Source organism: Cervus elaphus, chromosome 22 (genome assembly GCF_910594005.1).
Source record: "Cervus elaphus chromosome 22, mCerEla1.1, whole genome shotgun sequence".
Taxonomy (NCBI): domain Eukaryota; kingdom Metazoa; phylum Chordata; class Mammalia; order Artiodactyla; family Cervidae; genus Cervus; species Cervus elaphus.
The window spans coordinates 33,354,481-33,374,918 of record NC_057836.1 but is presented as its reverse complement, the minus strand read 5'-3'; the positions used below and the strand labels follow the sequence as shown (position 1 = coordinate 33,374,918).

At 38.3% G+C, this 20,438-nt stretch overlaps 1 protein-coding gene across 10 annotated transcripts in view; it reads left to right on the top strand.

The window, feature by feature from the left end:
* The window catches only part of SOX5 (SRY-box transcription factor 5), a 1,103,086-nt gene that overhangs the window by 416,474 nt on the left and 666,174 nt on the right, over positions 1-20,438 (top strand). The gene's annotated exons all lie outside the window — the stretch shown is intronic.

Sequence of the window (20,438 nt, the reverse complement as noted above, 5' to 3'; positions counted from 1 at the left end):
AGCCCAAAGCTGCGAATGGGCTTCCTTGACTTGGGGCATTTGAAGAAGACCTATCCCTTTAAATTATATACCTTGTCTTTTTGGTTCACTTTGTTATGGTTCACAAATGCCTTTTTGTTCTTTAGGAAAGAATTTGTTCACTGTCGTTTTCACTTCTCATGCCCTGAAATCTCCTTGACTTATAGCTATTATCTTTAAATATTTGAGGGACAATATTCAAAGAAGGTCCAGTTAAGTTCAGCTGCTCAGTCGTGTCCAACTCTTGGTGACCCCATGGACTGTAGCATGCCAGGCTTCCCTGTCCATCATCAATTCCCAGAACTTGCTCAAACTCATGTCCATTGAGTCAGTGATGCCATCCAACCATCTCATCCTCTGTCGTCCCCTTCTCCTCCTGCCTTCAATCTTTCCCAGCATCAGGGTCTTTTCAAATGAGTCAGTTCTTTGCATGGCCAAAGTATTGGAGTTTCAGCTTCAGCATCAGTCCTTCCAATTTATGTTCAAGACTGATTTCCTTTAGGATTGACGGGTTTGATCTTCTTGCAGTCCAAGGGACTCTCAAGAGCCTTCTCCAACACCACAGTTCAAAATCAGTTCCTTGGCACTCAGCTTTCTTTATGGTCCATCTCTCACATCCATACATGACTATTAGAAAACCCATAGCTTTGGCTAGATGGACCATTGTCAGCAAAGTAATGCCTCTGCTTTTTAATATGCTGTCTGGTTTGATCATAGCTTTTCTTCCGAGGGGCAAGCATCTTTTAATTTCATGGCTTCAATCACCATCTGCAGTGATTTTGGAGCCCCCCAAAATAAAGTCTATCACAGTTTCCATTGTTTCCCCATCTATTTGCCATGAAGTTAGGCACCAAAGAAGGTTATTTGAGTGCAAAATCTATTGTGCTTTTCTAATTTAAAAATTCTAAGTAGGAGGTACTTTACAGAAAACAAATCTGGCTCTACAAAAGAATAAAAAGTTGGATTTATTTTACATTGTACATACATGGAGGTGAAAACTAAGGAGGTTGTAAGCATACCCATTTGGCAAATATAGACCAAATTCTAAGAGGTATATATATATAGAAAGCTATTTTGAATTATTATTGTTCATTTTATTTTTCTTTCCCACTGAACTTTTGGCTGTCTAAGGGTGAAAGCTTACTCATTGTTGCCTCCAAGAACCTAGAACAATATTCAGTACATTGCAAAAATATAATAATATTAATATTTTTAATTGCTTACTATGTGTCAGGCAGTATTCTAGGTTCTTCCCTTGTGTTATATCATTCACTTGTCATAACAGCTCTATAAGACAGCCATATAGTGATCTCATTTACAAAAGAGGAAATTGAGGCATGGGGATCTTAAATGTCTTGAGTACCTTGCTCATGATTACAAAGTAAATAGAGATTTATACACTAGAACAGTGTAAATGAGTAAAAAGAATTTACGCCTGATATTTTGGTATATTATTAGTAAGGTATAATTTATTACTCTGTGATTAATTTAGCTGTATTCATTTTGCCCTGGTTATCCTTGGTGAATGAAAATAGAGGTGGGATTGATTGACAGAATCCTGAGCAGTAGGGTAAGATGATTAAGCCTCCAAGCACAGAGAGTGGAACAATAATTGACTAGGCACTATCTAATTTGCATTTCAGTAGAACCAAACCCGAACAGAGGAGTCAAGTCATAGAATCAATGTTTAGGGTGAATATCTGGTATCATGAATCCTTGACAAGCCCCAATAAGTCCTGTCCCTGAGACCACTACACCATTCCTCAGCGAGGTGCAGCCTCAACTTCAGAACATTCTGTTGACTCTGTAGGTAAGGAGCAGGGGAAGTAGACAGTTTGGCATGAGAACCTATGCAACTTGAAAATACTTCTCTTGAAACACTGATATTGCCTTAATGTGGGATGCTCACACCATGGGAGACACAGGAGATTCGAGGCCTAGAAAGTGGCTGATTCACATCTCCCATATCATGCTTTCCCTGGACCATGAGTGAGCTGAATAGAATGGTATATAGTTACTTTAACAACAAACTTTCTTCTCTTTCTGCTATGTTAAAATAATTGAAATTCTCATAAGAAAAGGCATGGATGCTGTGGCACTGAAGTATGACGCACGTATAACCATGCAATTTGAAATATATATATATGAAGGAAATTTTATAATTTGTAACATAAGCATTGCTTTAACTTCTATGAAGCTTGAATTTATGCTCCATAAAATTCTGGATGAAGGGAAGGATGAAGAAACCCAAAGGAATGTTAACTGAGAGAACAGATTAGAGTGGCACAGAAATGCCAGGCATAAAAAGGCCTCATGCATGCCCCACTTTTGTTGAGGGATTGCCTTCTTCCAGACTGGGCCATTTGGGATGTTGAAAGGTCTATAGTCACTACAGGTCCTTGTGCATGCATGCTGAGTTGCTTCAGTCCTGTCTGACTGTGTGTGACCCTATGAACTGCAGCCTGCCAGGCTCCTCTGTCCATGGGATTCTCCAGGCAGGAATACTGAAGTGGATTGCCATGCCTTCCTCCAGGGGGATCTTTCCGACTCACAGATCAAATCTCTGTCTCTTATGTTGTCTACTTTCATTGACAGGTGGGTTCTTTACTACTCGTGCTGTCTGGGAAGCCCACAGGTCCTTCAACTTAAGATTTAGAGACTCACTTGCAATGGCTCTTCTAGGAATGATTGGATCCCAAGGACTAATTCCTGTTAACCAAATTTACTAGAAATTGATGTATACAGTTAATTTGAGACATTTGATAACTGTACATTTCCTTAGTAGAAAGACTTCCTTGGGCCACTTATTAATATGTTTCTAAAGACTGTTTCATGAACTCGGCTGGAGGAGGGAGTCAGTAAGATGGTTTTAACTGAAGTCACTGGACTCTGAGGCCTTATATCCCCTCTTCTTTCTTAGAAGATTTAACTTATTAACTCACTAAATAGACCAGACTACTCAGCCAACTATCAATGGTAACTTATCAGGGCCTCTTTTCTGTGGGAAGTGTTGAAAAATATAGTTCTCTTCTTCTGGCTCCTTTGTATTTTGTTTTTCTAGATACCATTCAGTTACATAAAGAGTCCTCTCTAAGTTTAAATGTTTATTTAGCTCACAGCTTAAAGAACTTGCATTACGTATGTTTTAGATTCCTTGATAACATTTGAAGATCTGAATTAGGTTTAAGCAGTACTCTGATACCATTTATATGTTAACAAACCACTTCTCTAAGTCATTTTTTCCCTGGAGATGTTTTATATTGATTTCTATTAAATTTCATTTCAAAAAGTTATATACTCTGAGATTGTCATCAAATTCTGTTTCTGTTTGGGCCTGTAAATGATGGGTGTAGTGAGGAAACCACCACTTTTGAAGTTAGGCAGATCTAGATGTAAATGCTAGCTCAACGGTCTTAGAATATTACTTGATCTCTCTCATAGTTTCCCCATCTATAAAATAGGAATAACTAAACCTGTGTTATAGGTTTGTATTGTATAATATGGAGAAGGAAATGGCAACCCACTCCAGTATTCTTGCCTGGGAAATCCCATGGACAAAGGAGCCTGGTGGAGTACAGTCCATAGATTCACAAAGAGTCGGACAAGACTGAAGTGACTTTAGCACACTACTTCTAAGGGGCATTTGCTGAAGATTTCACTGCAGACCACTCGCCCAATTCATTCCTTCAAATTACCTCTCTATGCCTTTGCATCTGGTCCTCCTTCAATACAATACCCTTTCCCCAGTAACTCCTCATTTCTTGATATTTTGACCAAAGAAGAGCAAAAAAAGGTGAGTAGAAATAGATATTTAAGTGCTTAAATTTAAAAAAAAAATCAAGCTCTTGTTTTGGAACTACATCTAAGGTGGTCATACTTTCCAAATTGATAACTAGCTTGACTCTGGGTCTGAAGGTGATGCTGGGTATTCAAAACTGAAACTTCCATAAAGAAAGTTTGTTACCATGACTCTGAACCATAGCCAGTTAATGCTGTTGCCTGATTACCAAGGATTTTCAAGGTAGTGGTCAGTTTTATCACCCTTGTCTAGATGCCCTGGAGTCTGGTGGCAACTATGTACCATTTGTAAAATTGAAGTGCTACATTCATCCTTGAAACAAATGGCAAATGCTATTTAGGATTGGTTTTAATTTGATGCTCTGGCAGGGATCCCATTGGGACACGCAAATTAAAACATAGTCTTGGGTCAATTATAGCAGTGTACCTTTTGAACAAGAAAGACTCAATGACTGGTTTGACAAGAGCCTGGTGACCTGCTGAGTGTTATTAATTTTATTGTCCCGAGAGAATAATGAAAATAGGACCTATTGTTTAGCCCTCCAGCTGCAATTGTACACCATTGTCTATATGAATAATATCTTAAGTAAACGCCACAGAATATACTTATGGGGGAGGGAGATAAGTACAGTCATTCCTTTAATATAGAAACAATCATTAAATACAGAAATAGTGACATGGCTGTAAATCCCAACTAGAACCTGTGGAAGAGAATATTCTGGAGACAGAAACCTTGAATTTTATTTCAAGATTATCCTGACTCTCACTGTCCCCATGATCTTCTGTTTAGGAAATAACCATAAAGTATCACAGTGAATGACAAAATACCACATTTGTATTTTTCTAGGGTTTTTATGATGCTTTTTCTGAGTGTGCTCTCTAGAAAGGCACAATAGTGCAAGGTTCAGAGAGGTTTTTAGAATCAGATTGCCTGTATTTGAAGTCAAACGACAACATTTATTAGCCAGTTATGGGAGCTTAAGCAACTTACTTAACCTCTAGGTTACCTCACTTTCCTCAGCTAAAAAAATGGGATAATAATAATACCTTCCTAATAATGTTAGTGAGAAAAATAAATATCATACTCTCCACCCACAGAAAGGCCCAATAAATGTTAGTCTTTATTCATCATTACCTTGGTCTAAGATGCACTTCAAACACAACCCAGGTCTAGATAAAGAAGTGCTCTATGCTTATTCAACCCAGTCACCCAATCTAAACAAAATTGATAAAAATAAAGCTTGACTGGGATGTTTTAAATAAAGTGTGTGTGCATGTGTGTTCAGTTACTTCAGTCATGTCTGACTCTGTGTGACCCCATGGACTGTAGCCTGCCAGGCTCCTCTGTCCATGGGATTCTCCAGGCAAGAATGCTGGAGTGGGTTGCCATGCCCTCCTGCAGGGAATCTTCCCAACCCAGAGATCAAACCCATGGCCTCTCCTGCGTCTTCTGCAACGCAGGCGAATTCTTTACCACTGAGCCACCCAGGAAGCCCGAGTCACTTCAGTCATGCCTGACTCTTTGTGACCCTGTGGACGTGGTCCACCAGGCTTCTCTGTCCATGGGGTTCTCCAGGCAAGAACACTAGAATAGAGTACCATATCCTCCTCCAAGGGATCTTCCCCACCCAGGCAATGGAACCAAGGCCTTATATCTGCTGCATTGGCAGGCAGATTCTTTACCACTAGAGACACCTACTGTAAATTATCATATCTAGAAGAGATCATTTGGTCTGCTAACTGACAAGAAATCATCAGAAACTAGCTGTTTGTCCAAAGTCTGAAGCTTCAAATCCATATACCAGGAAGAAGGGACTTTTAGGGGTATTAGGAGGAATGGGCAAATTGAAAATATGAGAAATGTAGAACATTTAAGTCCAAGATTTTCTTGGTCTCTCTGTCTTCCCCGCTCCAGTACAGTACACACAGTAATACCAGGGAACAGGAAGAGACCTCTCACTGCAGTGATGACCTTGGATATGACAATGGACCCTTTTCATTTTAATTCAAAGTTTCTATAGTCTATGAGCCCTACACTCATTTGCACTAGCTGTCTGCTCACTTGGTATGAAACTTGCTCATATCAGAAGCTTAGTCGTGTCTGACTCTTGGCGACCCCATAGACTGTACAGTCCATGGAATTCTCTAGGCCAGAATACTGGAGTGGGTAGCCTTTCTCTTCTCTAGGGGGTGTTCCCAACCCAGGGATTGAATCCAGGTCTCTCGCATTGCAGGCTGATTCTTTACCAACTGAACCACAAGGGAAGCCGTGCTCATATCAGGGGTCTCCTTAAACCCTGGCAGTCTGTGGGAGGCCCTAATACTTGGCCAGTGATTTAGTGTAACACAAACTACTATATGTTTATATAATATTTAAAACTTAGTCTTTAGTAAGTTTTTCTCACTCATCTTTAAAAATTTAATCATGCATGTTTTCTCCACAGTAAATTTATTCTCCATTAATATTTTTTGTGAGTTTTTTTTTTTTTTTTTAAAGAAAGGAAAACAGTTTTTGTCTATCTGAGGAATCTCAATGGGATTGTTTTTAATGGGACCTGGCAGACATTACCTGTGGGGGAAGAAAAAAGCAGCTAGTTATATGATAGAGGGGTCATTGCCTAGGACAGGGTGTCCAAGATGAGAAACCAGACATCTGTAGTAATATGATCTGTGACATCAGAGGAGTCCTCTCCAGGGAAAATATTTTAAATTTTGTTAGTATAGGCAGCAGATAATGTTAATACACTCATTCCTACATTATTTTGTTTCTTATAGTTCTTAGGTAATTGGCCCTTGTCATGATGGCCCCAGGGATCTTGGTGCATGTATCGTGCCCACTAAGGACAAACAGAGGGTGTATGGGTGGGGCATATAGGAAACTGTATGTGACTACATAGTCCATAGATGCAAAAGACTATGACCTTTGCCTCCAGTGAACTTTCTGTGCTTTCTGTGAAGAAAATTGATGGCTTATACACCATGGTGGAAACAGAGCTTTCAAGAACAGAGTACTGCTTCCAAGGAAATACTGTCAACCCAAATCATGACTGTGCTTTTTTTGATATGTCCTAATTTTATTTTGCATTGGGGTTGTTTTTCTCCTTTCTGGGGTTCCAAAGTTAGATATCACCTAATCATCATGTTTAATTGAAAGTACTACTTGGAAAACTGCTGGAAACTCTTCCTATTACATGAAAGATACTAGAGAACTAAACAAAAGGGATGCTGAGAAGACAAAATGTAAAGGGTTTAACGTATACTTCTAAATGTAGTTGTAAAAGTTGAGGATATTTGCATCCTCTCTCTAGTTTTTGGACAACTATGGACCATGTTTTTGGACCTTCAGGTAGGGTTAGCCAAGGAATGTTTTGTAATCAAAAAGCTCTTAGTTCTCTATGCAAGTAATTCCATAAGTACAGCTAGTCAAAAAAGCTGGCTCTATGCATCCCCTTAGCATTTCTGCACCTTGCTTTCTGTTAATCTGTAATCACTAGTTGGTTGCTTGGTTATTATTTTCTCACTGAGCTGTGTCTTCTAAGGCAGGAAACTTGTTTATATTTCTTTCTCATTTTGTGTTTTTTCCCCATTCTTTTTCCTTACTAATACCGGGAGTAGTAATTTGGCATGGTCCCAGTGATTTTCCCCCAGGCTCCTTGGAACTCTCCAAGTGATGATCATATCTGCTAGAATTGACATGGGGGAAAAAAAAAAAAGCAGCTTTTTGTAATTCTTTTTTTTTTTTTTTTTAGTTTATTTTTGTGTATGGTGTTAGAAAGTGTTCTGGTTTCATTCGTTTACACATGATTCACCATTTTTCCCAACACAACTTGATGAAGAGATTGTCTTTTCTCCATTGTATATTTTTGCTTCCTTTGTAAAAGACAAGGTGTCCATAGGTGGGTGGATTTATCTCTGGGCTTTCTATTTTGTTCCACTGATCTATATTTCCATCTTTGTGCCAGTACCATACTGTCTTGATGACTGTATCTTTGTAGCATAGTCTGAAGTCAAGCAGGTTGATTCCTCCAGTTCCATTCTTCTTTCACAAGATTGCTTAGGCTATTTGAGGTTTTTTTTTTTTTTTTTTGAGTTTCCATGCTAATTGTGAAATTATTTGTTCTAGTTCTATGAAAAATACCGTTGGTAGCTTGACAGGGATTGCACTTACTCTAAAGATTGCTTTGAGTAGAATACTCATTTCCACTATATTGATTCTTCCAATACAGAGCATGGTACATTTCTCCATCTATTTTTGTCACCTTTGATTTCTTTCAACAGTGTTTTATAGTTTTCCATATATAGGTCTTTTGTTTCTTTAGGTATATTTATTCCTAAGTATTTTATTCTTTTCATTGCAATGGTGATTGGGATCGTTTCCTTAATTACTTTTTTCTTTCTTTCTTTTTTTTTTTTTAAGAAATGCAAGGGATCTCTGTGTATTAACTTTATATCCTACAACTTTACTCTATTCATTGGTTGGCTCTAGTAATTTTCTGGTGGTGTCTTTAGGGTTTTCTATGTAGAGGATCATGTCATCTACAAACAGTGAGAGTTTTACTTCTTCTTAGTGGTCTTCTAAAGTTGGGTGAGTCTAAAAGTCATCTAAGAATTGTGTCAAAACTTGGATTTCTGGGTCCCACTGCCCAAGATTCTGATTCTGTAGGTGTTAGTGGCTCTTAAAAAGCTGCTTTCCTACTGAAACTTTGCTTTACGGATCCATCATTTCCACAGCTGGTAGAAACTGGGAGTATGTAACTGATACAATCTTATTCTTAAATATGACTGAACATCAGAATTCACAGTGGATATTTATAAAAATGCCTGGACCTCACACCCAGAAATTCTGATTTATTAGGTTTGATGTACAGCCTCAGCATCTCTATTAAAATATTAAAGTAACTCTCTCCCCACCACCACAATCCACAGGTGATTTTTCTTCTGTGTGACCAAGATTGATAACCGCTGCCTTAGCCCTTAACCCCAGTGTGTTGTTATTCGAATACTCCTCAATGATTACCAGGTAGAAGGCTGGAAAAGGTTGCATTCCTTGTGCATAATGAACACAGGGCAGAAAAGGCCGTTTTATCAGATGCCCCTCATTCAGGCATTGATTTAGTCTCCAAATATGACAAGCTGGACTTAATTTTTTAGGGAAAGAGTAAATGAGACCCGCAGATAGCTGGAACACAGAGACCTCTTGGTTTATTTCTTAAGTGTCACGTCAGTCTGCCCACTTAAGTGATTAAAGGAGAAGCTCTAAACTGCAAAGGGAACTGGGCCCTGATTTGTTCAGGGTCAGGAGCAATGGCTCGAAACCATCTTGTTTGCAGATACTCCTTTCATGTTATTAGCCTGTCAGTTGACAGACTTTTGCAAGATTTATGGCTCAAAACTCAAGTGTCCACATGTGTGTGAGAAGTGGTATGTTGCGACGGGTCCAATCCCACTGGATGAGGTGAGAGGAGAGGAAAGGCCTGAGGATACCAGGAACCAGGCCCTTTGGGGGCTTCGACCTCACAGTCCCACTTTCTGTTTTATTTTTTTCCTCCCTCTCATTCCAGTGAACCTCATATTTAGTTTCTGGGAATTTCTGCTCTTGGAAATTAAAATAGAAAATAAGACTTCAAAGGGAAGCACCTAATTTTTATGAAAAGATTCCTAGGGTGCTTTTAATAAAGTCCTCTTGAGGGTGTAATAAAAAAGATTTAGGAGCCCTGTTCCCTGCAACTTGAGAAAACTGCCCTTTCAAAGCAAAAGGAACTATACTTTGTTGGACCTGTGTGAGTCTTTCTGACATATTTGAATTGAAACTTCTGATATTTAAAATCTCGCATTCTCTTCACAGTAGGGACAGTAATTTCCCTGCATCTCTCTGCTTTTCCCTCAGATGTTTTTCTCTCTCCTGCCAAGAGAGACCCTGCTGTCTATTTCTGTGAACTTCCCTCCTCACTGGCTTCCCTCCTTCAGTTCCTCCATTCCACACAGAATCTTTCTCAGAGGAAATACTACCATGATTCTAGTCTGCTTGAATCCTTCTGTGATTCTCCAGGATGTATGAAATCCAAGTTAGAGAAGGATACAAAGCATGTTTGGGGCCGAGAATTTGTTCCTACTCCAACCTCCAAGCCTGCTTGCACACACATGTGTGCACATGCATACACACACATGTAGTTTTCAAGCCACATGAGTTATTGTCATTTCTCAAAATGCCATCTTTTCATATTCTTCCCTGTCTATCCACATTCTCTTCTTTCTCTCTAGTAGATATCACAAACACCAACCCTAACTTTGAGACTCCCCTTAAATACCTCTTTCTCTGTAAAAATGGAAGCTTTCCCCCTCAGTCACAACCTGTCAGGGATATCTCATTATATATGCATGCATGCATGCTCTGTCATGTCTGACTCTGCAACCCCATGGACTGTACTCTGTCCATGGGATTTTCCAGGCAAGAATACTGGAGTGGGTTGATATTTCTTACTCCAGGGGATCTTCCCAACCCAGGGATTGAACCCCCTGCATCTCTTGCGTCTTCTGCATTGGCAGGCGGATTCTTTACCATGCAGCCACCCGAGAAGCCCTAACTTCTTATACAGTCTACCAGTAATCATTTAGTGTTGGTGCATTGTATGGTTCTGTCCCCAGAGATACTGTTTGAAGGCAAGTTTTGGGTCTTACTTGTTTTACTACATTGCATCATAAAATGCTGAGCAAAGACCAATCAAGTAGCCCTAGAAGCTGTTGGCTGACTTAAAATTAAAAAACAAAAAAACAAAAAAAACCCCTAAAACTAGGGCTAGGAATTGCTCAAAAATTTGTTTCGGGGGCAGAGGAAAAGGCTTACAGGTAAAATATATGGAGAATAAACTGATTCATTTTCGTCCTGTTTCTAAGGTACCCTAATTTCATAGCCAGACTTACTAATAACCACTGTATTCTGGAATTCCAGTAGATCAAAAAGAGCTGAAAAGGATGCTTCAGTGGGATAGCTATTTGCCAAGCCACATTTCTTTGTTTTGGTGGCTCAGGAGGAGGGGTGTAAGTGCTCAGTCATGTCTGACTCTTTGCAACCCCATGGACGGTAGCCTGCCTGACTTCTCTGTCCATGGGATTTCCCAGGTATGGATACTGGAGTAGGTTGCCATTCCCTACTCCAGGGGGATCTTCCCGACCCAGGGGTCAAACTTGAGTCTCTTGTGTCTCCTGCCTTAGCAGATGGATTCTTTACCACTAGTGCCACCTGGGAAGCCCCAAAGGGAGGAGTGATTATCCCCAAATTCTCCATGAGTGCATGTGAAGTAAAGAAGGTGCAGGGCCTTGGCAAAGCCTCCTCATTAGTGATATCTCAATATGCTGTGTCCTGTGAATGCCGAGCGTCTCTCTGGCTAATAGATTAACTTCAAGATTGAAAGCCAAATTCTATTATTTTTGATAATTGGGAGGAGTATTTTGTGCCATATGTATTCATATGTGCTTGATAATTTATGTATGAAAAACTCATACAGATATTTTGGTTAAACACTAGCTAGAGAGTATAAATCTTTTTTTTCTAAAGTAGTATAGATCTCCATTGATTTTCAAATTGTATTGCTGATATTCAGTACTTGTGTACACGTGTGGGGAGATGGGGTTTGCTGTGGACTCAGAAAAACTGCATATGACAGGTCCCAAGAGCAAGTTTTAAGGCTGCATGTCCTGTCACTGTGTATGTCTGAAGGTTGAAGAAAACAATACTTTCCCTTCCTGGGAAAGCAGATCAACTCCCATCCTTTCTTCTGGCTTTTTCCTACCCAAGAATGTGTCTCACACGTGCCCCCAAATATGGCCCCTGGCTATGTGTGGCACTTGCCTTGTTTCTCCTCTTTGACTACAGCAGAAATGTTGCCTTTCACCCTATGATCTCCTTGCAAAAGGGCACAAGTTCCCTTGCACTGGGTCTGCCTGCTATTTCTTGGGTGGCAAAGGAGAGCTGGCTTGTGTTTTTAGTGTTACCCATGAATTTTGTGAAACAACCCTTTTATTTCATATTTGTCTTGCCCTTTCCCTGGGACTCTGACATGGGTCTGTGAGAGAAATTTTGGGGTCAGAAAACAATCTTAAGCCATATAAACCACTATACTTAGATGTGACACTCTCCTCTGAAATGAGCTCATTGTCCTTGGACTCAGTTTATGAGCCTCTGTTCTTATTTTCTCCCAGGATACCCTTGGTGCTTCAGGCAAATATACACTTGTTGGGCATAGTCTGTTTGTCCTCTGGACAGCAGAATACATATGAATTTGTGTAGCCACGGGACTCTAGGGGTCAGAGTGGCTTAGGTCAGTCAGATCTATGACTTATTCTATACCTATAGTGACAGTTGTATAGATGAAGGGCTAGAAGACCCCCAAAGTCCTTGAGGGAAATCATTTGTTCAAGCTATACAGTAGAGTTATACAGTATCACATTGGGCACTATAGTCTAGGTCTTTCTAACTCCAAAGTCCTATACTTTTAGTATTTCTCTTTTCTTCTCTCTCTTTAGCCTTCTTGTTATTCAGTTGCTATGTCATGTCTGACTCTTTGTGAACCATGGACTGCAGCATGCCAGGCTACCCTGTCCTTCACTATCTCCCAGAGTTTGCCCAAGCTCATGTGCATTGAGTCAGTGATGCCATCCAACCATCTCATCCTCTGTCATTCCCGTCTCCTCTTGTCTTCAATCTTTCCCAACATCAGGGTCTTTTCTAATGCGTTGGCTCTTCACATCAGGTGGTGAAAATTTTGGAGCTTCAGCATTAGTCCTTCCTTTATGGTTGATTTCCTTTAGGATTGATGGGTTTGATCTCCTTGCAGTCCAAGGGACTCTCAAGAGTCTACTCAGCACCACAGTTTGAAGCATCAGTTCTTTGGCGCTCAGCTTTCTTTATGGTCCAACTCTCACATCCTTACATGACTACTGGAAAAACCATAGCTTCGACTAAGTGGACCTTTGTCAGGAAAGGGGACCTTTAGCCTAGGTGAAGACATATAGTAGGTATAAAATAAATATTGAATGAACAGATGAATGTTGTTTATATCAGCATCACATGCATTGCCTGGCAAGTTGGAAACACTGTGAAGACAATGCACAAGTAACACTATTGTGTATAAAGTGTTTATTTTAAAAATATCACTTATTAAAATCTAATTCTGAAGAACTGATTTAGAGTTAGAATTTAGTATAAAATCTTGAATTTTTAAAGACAAAAAAATAACCCAGAGTCTTTATGGTCTGCCTCAGAGTTGATGATGGTTTCTTACAATAAGTATTTGAAGTGAATTTTTTTGGAGACTTAAACAAATCTCATAGAATTTTCTTTCTTTCTTTCTTTTTTTTGTAAATTAATTGATTTATCTTTATAAAATTAATAAAAGATAAAATTAATTTATATTCATTGGAGGCTAGTTACTTTACAATATTGTAGTGTTTTTTGCCATACATTGACATGAATCAGCCAAGGGTGTACATGTGTCCCCCATCCTGAACCCCCCTCCCATGTCCCTCCCCATCCCATCCCTCAGGGTCATCCCAGTGCACCAGTCCTGAGTGCCCTGTCTCATGCATCAAACCTGGACTGGTGATCTATTTCACATATGGTAATATATATGTTTCAATGCTATTCTCTCAAATCATCCCACCCTCGCCTTCTCCCACAGAATCCAAAAATCTATTCTTTACATGTGTCTCTTTTGCTGTCTCGCATATAGGGTCATCATTACCATCTTTCTAAATTCCATATATATGTGTTAATATACTATATTGGTGTTTTTCTTTCTGACTTACTTTACTCTGCATAATAGGCTCCAATTTCATCCACCTCGTTAGAACTGATACAAATGCATTCTTTTTAACAGCTGAGTAATATTCCATTGTATACATGTACCACAGCTTTCTTATCCGTTCATCTGCCAATGAACATCTAGGACACATGTACCCCAGTGTTCATCGCAGCACTGTTTAAAAGAGCTAGGATATGGAAGCAACCTAGATGCCCATATAATTTTCTGTAAGATGTATCTTTTAGGTGTATACATTTTTAAATAGTACAGTTTATGTCAGTGCCTTATTTTTTAAGTAAGACTGTAGCAAACATCGGGAAGCTCATATCATACTTAAAATGGCTTTTAGGGAATCCCCTGGTGGTTCAGTGGTGAGGGCCTGGGTTCAGTACATAGTCAGGAAACTAAGATCCCACAAGCCATGTGGAACAGACAAAAATAAATAAATAAAAATAAATAAATAACTTATTTATTTGAGAAGAATTTTTTAATCTTGAAAGATCCTTCCTTTTATGTTACCATTCATTATAAGGATCATTTCATGCTCCTCTAAAGTTCACTTTTATGTTTGGAAAGTAGTTGGTGTGTCTGCATGGAAAATGTTACATTCAAACCTGCACATACTCTTTTTCACAGAAATTCAGGTTGTAGTAATAATGTTTATTTTCTGATATTCACAATGGTGATACATACTAGACTCTGCATAGAATAATATATAGGGATACATTTGCATACATACACATAAATACATACTCAAGAATGAGTCCCTATTAATACACACATGCTTGCCTGCCCATCATTTCATGGATATGTAAGATTTTCCTCCCACCCTAGGAGTTTGAGTTACACAGTGATAGGACTTCTTTTATACTTGCTAATTCTATTCTCTATTATATTCCAAAAGGCATCATATTATCTGCCTTGTCCGATTTGCTTCTGTGCTCATTAAAGTGGCCTGCTGTGAAGTTAATTTTTCTTGCTCATTTTATTGGTATTTTGGGAGAGTTAGATTTTTTCCAAGCAGTTTCAGCTTTAGTATAGGGTTGTAGTAGCTGTCAAAAGAAGGCTTTAAAAACCATCCTCTAAAATAAATCAAAAATAAAAGCTGCTTATTTTAGTATCTCTATTGAAATATAAATTACAGGTCATTGATCTTTTCCCCCACTTCCTTGCAATTATTTTTATTGAATTTTTTAAAAAGTAAAACAATGCAATGCATTTAAAAAAAAGCAAATAAACCTCGATGATAAGAATAGTACCAAATGGTTTGTAAATGGCAGCAACACATTTTTTGTAGGAAAATAGCATAATAAAACCTAGCTTTGTTTTTAATCTCTACAATAGAAAATAAAGTGTAGCAGTGATAAGTATACTTCTGAGTCAATCTAAAGTCTCAGCATGGAGGGACAGTTTTAAATTCTAAAAGTTTAGATTCAATTATTCTTGTCAGTTCAATGTTTTATATATATCTAGACATAGATTTAGACATAAAATATAATCTATAATGCATAATAAAAAAATATAATTATATACATACATATGTATACACATGTATACATATATGTAAAAATATAATTATATACATATATGTATACATATATACATACATATATATAATTATATATACAGCATATATCTGTAATATATAAAATATATAAGTATACATACATGGTGAAATATATTTTAAATAATATATATTTATATGTGTATGATAATATAATACATCTATACATACACACAGAGAAGGAAATGGCAGCCCACTCCAGTACTCTTGCCTGGAAAATCCCAAGGACAGAGGAGCGTGGTAGGCTAAAGTCCATGGAGTCGCAGAGAGTCGGACGCGACTGAGTGACTTCACTCACATATATACACACACCACCAGGTGCAAGATGGATAGCTGGTGAGAAGTTGCTGCAACTTCTGGTGCTCTGTGATGACCTGGAGGGATGGGATGTGGGGAGAGGCAGGAGGCTTGGGAGGGAGGGTATGTTTGTATAATTATGGCTGATTTGAATTATTGCATGGCAGAAACCCATACAACATTGTACAAATTTACAGAGTGAAGTAAGCCAGAAAGATAAAGAACATTACAGCATACTAACACATATATATGGAATTTAGAAAGATGGTAACAATAACCCTATATGTAAAACAGAAAAAGAGACACAGAAATACAGAACAGACTTTTGGACTCTGTGGGAGAAGGTGAGGGTGGGGTGTTTCAAAAGAACAGCATGTATACTATCTATGGTGAAACAGATCACCAGCCCAGGTGGGATGCATGAGACAAGTGCTCGGGCCTGGTGTATTGGGAAGAGCCAGAGGAATCGGGTGGAGAGGGAGGTGGGAGGGGGGATCGGGATGGGGAATACGTGTAAATCTATGGCTGATTCATATCAATGTATGACAAAACCCACTGAAATGTTGTGAAGTAATTAGCCTCCAACTAATTTAAAAAAATAAATAAATAAAATTAAAAAAAAGAAACATGAAAAAAAAAATAAATAAATAAACAAGCAAACAACCAGAATCTAAACAAGTTATATAATGTATCTTTTAAATACTACATAACGATACCAAAAAGCAGACAAGGGATGATGCCAGTAAAAGCAATATCGTTTTTTGTTGTTGTTTTTTTTTTTTCGAAAAAATAACAGTCCAGTGCTTTGCCTGAGAGGCAGCTGGCAGGTGAGGACCGAGAGGAGTCAGAGACTGCCAGCTTTGCCACCCCAGCTCCACTGATTCCCTTCATCTCTCTGAGCCTCAGTTTGCCCATCTGCATAGCAGGGATAGAGTGCTTTCCCTATAGAGTCTTTCAGGGGCTTGAGTGAATTTCTGTTTGTAAGGCACTAAGGAAATAATGCCTGACATACAGTAAGCTTTGTATTGTGTTTGTGTAATAAAATTCTCAGTAGCTGGAGACGATAAGAAACAAAATAAATTTTATTTAGAATAACAGATTGCTATTTTTAGTATGGGCCTCCCAGGTGGGTGAGTGGTAAAGAATCTGCCTCTAAATGCAGGAGACACTGGTTTGATCCCTGGGTTGGGAAGATCCCCTGGGGAAGAAATGGCAACCCAGTGTTCTTGCCAAGAAAATCCCATGGACAGAGGAGCCTGGCAGGCTACAGTCTGTGGGGTCGCAAAGAGTTGGACGTGACTGACTGTGCATAAACACATTTTTAGTAAAATAGAGAAAATGTGTTAACTTCTCCAGATCCATTTAGAATTCAGCATTTTGAGGTAACAAATTGTTTTCCTTTGGAATATATCCTTAACTAAAAGTCCCAGAGTGGTACAGGGTCAGCAAAACAGTGAGAGGAGGAAGTCCACATCATATTCCCAGGAAAAGTCCAGGGGCACTGCTGGAATCACAGTACTGCTTCTGAAGCTTTTATCAGCCCAATATTGAGCACTGAGTTAAGTTCATCTCTTCCAACTTGTTCAACAGGCCAAGAGTTCTCTAAATTAATATGTGTGTTTGGAAGATGTTTGTAGGTAAAGTAAGTTTGCCAAACTCTGGGGTAAACACAGTTTAATGACAATCTTACAGTAGTGGGAACATGTGTTAGTATAACATATTATAGTACATATGATTTTACATTGAGGAAGTAATGCAAATGTTAGCTGAGTGTACTCAAAAGGTCTTTGAAATAGCACTTGAAAGGTTTAAAAGTCATTATGCTTGTGTTCTCTTTGTAAATAAATGATGAAAGGGAAGGATATTTACAAGTTATCTGGAATTACATTCAATTTCCTCTATACTAAAAAGATGGTCTATTTAAAAAAAATAATCTGTACTGCTTATACACTGGATTTAAAAAAATATGACTTGCAAAAATATCTTCTTGTAAAATGATTAGGATAAATCGCCATCGGTGCATTTCATTATTAACACTAAAATTATGTCACAGAACACAATTCTTTTTTTGAAGGGAAATGAACAAAATGGCATGTTAACTATCTTCTACTAATAATTTTTCTAATTTAAAAGAGAAAAGTAGGGGGACAGAGAAGTAACATTTTGAGGTAGGAAGCATTCAGGAAGCAGGTGAAAAGTAATCTTTAAATATTTTCCCATCTATGCCCCCAGTTTTCACTTTCTTGCTGTAAATACTTACAGATACACAGAATTAGTGGCTTGCTAGTTAGCACATTACTAGTGATTTATTGTGAATTAACTACTTGTTTCCATTCATGGACATCCAGAATAATTAGCAACTGGGACTTGTGAATCTAATTTACAATTTACACTCTAACACATTTTACATAGGGCATGCAGTTTAATAAACAAACAGCATCACTATTTTTCTTTTTGATAAATAAGTTAAATGATCATTTTGGTTTCAAAACTGAATATTACATGCATAGGAGTGAGAAGTGAAGTATAAATATATATGTATATTGGAGCTTTCTTAATTAAAAAGAAAAGCATATATTATTGTAATGTTTAATTTTGACAGTAATTTAAGGAAGAAAGTTTCAAGTTTATACACGCTGAAGTGTGTATATGTGAACAATAAAGCATAATCACAATTGCTACTGGTGGGTGTTACTTCTATCTCATAACAGCTAGTGCATTCTGTATCACAGAGTACGGTGTTACTGTGTGCCAGGGGACTCACTGAAGAAAACAGAGTGAAAGGTACAAACTTATGGAATATTTCCTCATAGAGATCCTTCTCTGAAACTATATGTAGAGAAGGATTGTTGACCCATGGGCAAAGATACATGTTTATTTTTATAATAAACCACTCAAATAATCTGTAATGTATACCATACAATTTAATTTCTAGTATATTATTTCTCTTTGATTGGAATAATCTTATTGTGATGAATGATTTGAAACATGTCTTCCATTTTTGTCATTTTGTAAATTGGAGATCCAAGGCTTCCTGCACCTTTTGTCTGCCTGGGGATATAGGGATACAGTGAGGGGAAAGAGAGAGGGGAGAGAGGGGGGAGGGAGAGAGAGAGAGGTGATTGATAGATGAAAGATATACATATATACATGCAGACATATGTTTTTCAAATCAGGGGAAGTGTAAAAGAAAGCATTTTGCTGAAAAAGAAGTTAAAGAAAAGATACTTTCCCCCCCTTTTCATCCCACTAGCATTTTAGAGAGATTCATCATCATTATCTGAAAATATTTTGAAGGCTCATGTGGCATTCATGCTCTTTAGAGTTGTTTAGACTAACAGAATCCTTGTATTCTAGGTGCTTATAATTCAAACCAGATAATGCCAGCCTGAAATCTACAAGGCGGAGATTGTATAATAAAGCATAGAATAAATACAGGAAAAGGAAATTAATTTAAGAGAAGGCCCAGATATTGGAGTTTGAAGGGTAGACAAAAAGAGTGTTGCTGAAGTTTGATCTTCTCTAATGCAGTATCCGCAAGTAGCTTTGGCACCAAGATCATAAGGCTATCTTCCAGAACCTGGATCAGAAAGCCTACTGTTTGTGAAGACAAATGCAGATGTGTCTGCAAACGGGCACTTCAGAATAACAGACCTTCTTAATGCTGTGTGGTTAGTTTGGAATGTTCTTAATCATTTGCTTTAGGTCGTTTATGAAAGCTCTATTGTGTCATTAACTAGATGATGCTATGATTTGAGCTTATTTCTTCATATTTAAAAAGCTTTCCAGGGCTACCCTTCTCTGGTTTGCATTTAAGTGAAATTAAAAGTCTGACTGTTCGGTATCGCCTGTAGACTAGCTGAAGTAGTTCCTCCAGCTCACATCCTTAGGGCCTCATTAGGAAGAAGCTCACAGCATGCCTGACACTGGTTAATATTTGCAGAGCTCATTTACCTACATTGGAAACAAACCAAAAAAAGGCCAGTCAAATCCTACTGAAGTGAAGAAGGCTGAGGGCATCAGTGCCCATCATCTGGGTCACCTTTCTCTGTCGGAAGTGGATGACCCACCAGGTGGTGACTTCTTATCTCTTCTAAACTGAAAGAGACCTGTTGAAAATGTGTCTTCAAGTACCTTTGCTGTTAAAGATCCGGCAGGACAAAATAGGTAACCCATAAACCTTGAGAGAAAAAGTGATTATAGAAAGGATTCCTTTCCAAAACAAGATGTGTCCTTTACATAAACCTAGTTAGCCAGAGAGTTTATTTTATAAGAAGATAAAAGACAATTTGGCCATTGCCTCTGCCCTGTTGGAATTCTAATCTAATAGTTTTTCCCTATTCATAAATGCAGGGTATGGTAATTTGTAGTTTTCCGAGAAAACTGCTCAACACTGTCTTCCTTCCTATTTCTCATTACTGTTTTTATAATTCCACTTTGTGTAACATGCCAGTTACATCAATGTATCCACATTGGGCTTCCCTGGTGGCTAAGCAGTAAAGAATCCACCTGCTAATGCAGGAGGCGTGTATTTGATCCCTAGGTTGGGAAGATCCCTCGGAGAAGGATTCTCCAGTATTCTCCAGGCAAGAATTCTCAATGGACAGAGGAGTCTGGTCAGCTACAGTCCGTGGGGTTGCAAAGAATCGGACATGACTTAGCAACTAAACAACAATTGGGAAATTAGATGTGAATAGTAATGGGCAAAAGTCCTCAACAGTTGAACTCTGTCTTCTCATTATATCAAACGTGTTTAGGAACCACTGTGTTTGTTCTTTTATGAAGATGATTTTGGCTACATTGAGATAAGTGTGCATAAATCATAGGCACTAGCTAGTTAATCTAAAAGCATCCTCAACCTTTGTATATTATTTGGCTGGCTAGAGATTATGAAGTACCTGGTCTCTTTGCTAAAGAGGGTCTGGTCTGTTGCACTTATTATGATAAAAGCATCCCGGAGA